Consider the following 4,932-nt stretch of genomic DNA (forward strand, 5'->3'; position numbering starts at 1 on the left):
CGGCGCCGGGGCGAGCGGCCCGCCCCCTGCGGGCCCTCACATCCTGCAGCCCCGCTCACTACCTCTTTTCTCCGCCACAGGAAGCGTCTCTATAGAAACCCAACCACAGGGAGAAGCGAGGTCTAAGAGAGTGAACGCCTCTTCACACACACACGCACACACGTTCACGCGCGCGCACACATGCCACCCACGCACCCTCAGCAGCACCCACACAGTGCTGACACACGGCACAGCCTCCGGGTGCCCAGCCCAGGGAGCCTGTGTGTGTCCAGACACGAAGAAGCGCACGCTCGCAACCGAGGCACCTTTGACCATCCTGGCAGAGCTCCTGTGGACATGCGTACACACACGCTGGGAACTGTGTCCACAACACACTCTGTTCACGCTCGTCTCACACCTGCTCCTGCCCCAGACACCCGGGGCTGTCCTGCGTGCGTGCCAGGTGTGTAGACTTGCATGCGTGTCATGCACACTCAGGCTACTTGGTGTGCAGGTCATAAACATGTAGGCTCTTCCCCAGAAGGACACCTCGGGTTCAGTGCCTTGGACAGATGCACATGACAGACACACCTGCACACAGGCACGCCAGGGACGTGCCCCCAGGTGTGCACAGACTCAGCCCCTGGGCAGGGGAGCAGAGCAGGTACTGCCCAGAGAGACGCGTGCATCCAGACCGGCTCACGTGGCTCTGCTTGGGGCCTCTGTCGGCTCAGGCTGCCACACCAGGCTGCTGGCTGGGGAAGGGGCTTCGACAACACACACGTGCTTCTCACAGCCCTGGAGACAGGTGTGTCTGAGGTCTGGTGCCAGCAGGTCCTGGGGCTGCTACAGGCCCCTGCCTGTTGTGCGGCTGCCATCTCTCTCCTGCACCCCAATGCGACAAAGAGCAGGAAGGGGAGCAGGCCTTCTTCTGTCCCTTCGTCCTTTCAAAATGTATTTATTGTGAGTAGAGCTTGTGTGAACTCACGAGAGACGGAGAGACAGAGCGAGGGAGAGAGGGAGCGGGAAAGCACTTCCCGCAGGGAACAGCTGTGTCCCACCTGTCTCATTTCTCCCTCCGTGGGGGTTGGGCACACGCACACGCACACGCACACTTAGGTGTTTCTCGAATCGCTGGGTCAGGGACTCAAACCACCCAGCGGCCATGCGGGATCCGGTTGCCTTCGCTGCTAGGCCACAGACCTGGCCCCTATCTCTTCTTCTAAGGGCACTAACCCATCATGAGGGGTTCTCCCTGCTGACCTGATTACCTCCCATTGAGGGTGGTCCAGGATCCCAACCCAGGCCTTCCATATGGCCCCAGCCTCAGGCAATGGGTCCTGTCTCGTGCACTACCACGGCTGGGCCTCACGTGGGTATTTCTACAGGGACAAGGTGGCATTCACTGCCCCACTGCCCCCTTCTAGGGCTGTGCACCAAACCCTTCAGTCACAGAAGCTGGGTAGATTTTCACCACAGATTGGGGCCAGCAGATGGTGTAATGGTTACATCGCTGGACTCCTAAATAGTCAACTGCAGTTCGAGTCCTGGATCCGGTGGCTTAAATCTCATGCCGGTACGTGTGGGTGTGTGTCCCAGATCCCGAGAGGAGAATGGAGATGAAGGGATTGCAGTATGGTCATTCCCCGGGGGGAGTGACTTCCCTCTTTCTGTCTTTCTGTCTTTCTGTGTCTCTCTGGCCAGTGCACGCACTCTACAGCAAAAAGTCTTTCAAAAAAGGGGGGGGGGGCCTGGCAGGTGGCCTGGTAGTTAGGGCCACTGGACTACCACATGGCTGACCACAGTTCGAGTCCCAGACCTAGACCTGGTGCTTTCTCTCTCTGTCCCTCTGGTCAAATTAAAAAAAAAAGTAAATAAATAAACTTAAATAAAATAATTTTAAAAATTAAAAAAAAAAAGATCTTCACCACAAACTTGCGTCCTAAAAAAGTAAATAAATAAACTTAAATAAAATAATTTTAAAAATTAAAAAAAAAAAGATCTTCACCACAAACTTGAGTCCTCTTCGTCCTGGGCCTAGAGTTAAGCATAGTTCCCAGGCTACACTAGTTAACGCGCCTCCTCCCTCCGCCTCAGCTCTTTCCAGACACCTTGCTCCAGGCCTGGTACAGACCCAGTGTGTGTACCGGGTGGGGCGGGGGCTGCTTTCTGGCCTGGAGCCTTGCCAGCGTGGTCTCAAGAAGGCACACGACCATGGGGGGCTTTGGGCTGTGTGCTGTGCCACGGTCCAGGCCCGGGCCTCGCAGGTCCTCATGGTTTATGGGGTCTCTTCTCTTGGCCACTCTGAGTGGTGCTCATTACACACACACACCCCCACCCCCCGCCTTTTTAATGGTAGTGCAGAGAAGAGAAAGGAGGAGAAAGCACCTTTGACCGGGGCTTGTCAAGCCCTGATTCCTGATTCTCTTTTCTCAGCCCTCCAGCTCCTTAGGGCCTTGGGCACCCATTAGCGTACCCTCAGGCTGACTTGAGGATTCAAACCCTAGAAGGCTGCAGGCTTCCAGCACTGGGTTCAGTACACTAGATGGGCCGTTATTCTCATTTCACAGATCAGGAAACTGAAGCTGAGAAGAGCTTGCCCCAGGCTATGCAGCGTGTCAGAGACCTGCCGAGCTGAGCTGGAACTGTGTGGGGTGCTGGAGCTGGGCCTGGGCTGCGCTGGCCTTGGCCCATGGCTCCTCTTCCTGCCGAAGGCGAAGGCGAAGGCGCGGTCAGGGGCCCTGCTGGGCTGCCCTCCTAGCTCTCCCTGTCCTGCTGCTGCACAGCCGCCTCTCCCACCCTCTGCCTGGTCGTCAGTTTCTGCAGGGCCTCAGCCGGCTCTCGGGCCTATCTTTTTGTCCTTAGCTAGTTTTCCCCATTCCGGAGAGCGGTGGGCATCTCTGCTCTACAGAAGAGCGCTCTCAATTTCTCCATCCCTGCTTCCCACAGAGGGCAGCTTACTGGGGTCCAGTTTCCAACGGGGACCTTGGGGACCACGGGCCTTCCCTCTGTGCAGATCTCCTTGGCTTAGGCCTCCCCTTCTCTTCTGGCTATAATGAACTCACCCCCCCATCCCTTCCCTTTACCATAGCCACGGAAATTCACGCTGGTCACTCCCATACTTAAACACATCCCTCTGAGTTCAGGGAAAAGGGCCTGTTCTTTAGCTGGGAATTACAGACCCTTTGAGTCCCAACCTCAACCTCAACCAAACTCACCATCCCACCTTCCTGCCATTCCAAGCGGCCTGTATCCCCCCACCCCTCACCCCATTTTGCATTTCCTGTTTCCTCTGCTGAAAAGGCCTTTTCTCTTCCTGCTAAACTCCTACTCATTCTTCACAACCTGATTCCAGATTCTAGAATAAATATTAATTCTCTTACCAATTATTTACTAACCACCTCCTGTGTGCTGAGCACTACTCTAAGTGCTGGGACTCAGCAGTGACCACACTGACAAAACCCCATTCCTCATGGAGCCCCAGTACCTGCTCCTGCCCTGTTCGCACGGGTACAGGCTCCTCTCTGGGAAGGAGCACGGGGCGGGGCGGGAGACAGAGGACTTTTGTCTGTCTCCCCACACATACTCCCCCCATAAGAATGTATTACTTTAACAATAAAATAGCTAATTTAAAATAGATGACCCAGCCCATGGCCTATTGGTTAAAGAACCCAGATCCCACATGACCAACCACACTGTTGGAATCTGACCTGGGGGCTTGAGAAACATGCCAGGCACTGCGAGGGCTTGTGCATGTGTGCCCCAAACCCTGACCGGATGGAGAAGTGAGAGGGTTATGGTATGACCACTCCCATGGGGGCTGCTTTCTCTCTCTCCCCGTCTGTCTCTGGCAAGTACGTGTGCCCTCTGGCAAATAATAACAATTTTTAAAAATACCCAGAAGAGAAGGTTCAGGACTTAATCCTAAAGAAGTTCATACATTTAAGAGGGTAATTTCTTTTCTGGTTTTTTTTTTTTTTTACAAGAATTATTTATTTATCATTATTATTTTTTAATTTGTTACAGAGCATGTACACTTAACAGAGACACGGAGAGAGAGGGAGAGAGGGGAAAAGTGAGAAAGCAAGCCACAAGGTCTAGGACTTGAACCCGGTTAGCTGGGAGTCCAGTGCCTTAACAATCATGCCACCTGCTGGTCCCAAGAGGGTAGTTCCTTGAAAACAAGAACGAAATGAACCAACAACATTCCAGGGCCTGAGCTAGAGCAGGAGTAACTGATTCAAAAGTACCTAGGGCCCAGGTCAGCTACCATAGACATTGAAGGCCAAGGAACAGGCTAGTTTAAAAGAGGAAGCCACCTGTAGAGGGACAGTCCCATTCGTCTCCAGCCCACTGTTTTCTTGTGGGAATACAAGACTACATCTTTCTTTCTTTTTTTTTTTTTTGTGAAAAACTAGAAATCTGAATTTCTGTCATTTATTTTTTGAAATTTGCCAAGGGCCCATGTGCCCCCTAGAGAGAGGCACTGGAGAGGGGGGAGTAAGGGAGAATGCAGCTCCCACGGGGCATGGTGCCCCTGCGGTCTCTCCCTATCAGGTTGCCAGGTCCTAACCCTAACTGTGCAGCTGGCCACTTCACCACCACGCCATTGGCTGGTCCGAAAATCTGGGTTCCTAACGTGGCTTAAGTATCTGGGTTTTAAAATATTGGTAGTTATATCATTTTTTGACATTAGCAGGCAAAGCGGCTCTCTATCCACCTGCTGGTGGGCTGCTAGGTTTCGACCTCCGACCCACAGCCGGCTTTTCTGGACCTTTCATAGACACTTCTTGAATCTGAGCATCACTAGGGTCCCCGACTAGGACCCAGGTCTGCTGCTCCTGCCGCAACTCGACCCGGCCTGAGGACTTGGTAGTAGGGGCCCTCAAACTACTGGGGGCTCTAGGGCTCCAAAGGCTGAAGCCAGAGACGGGGTAGAGGCTCGCCGGGGCT

This window comes from Tupaia chinensis, unplaced genomic scaffold, assembly GCF_000334495.1.
Source record: "Tupaia chinensis unplaced genomic scaffold, TupChi_1.0 Scaffold000612_1, whole genome shotgun sequence".
NCBI classification, from domain to species: domain Eukaryota; kingdom Metazoa; phylum Chordata; class Mammalia; order Scandentia; family Tupaiidae; genus Tupaia; species Tupaia belangeri.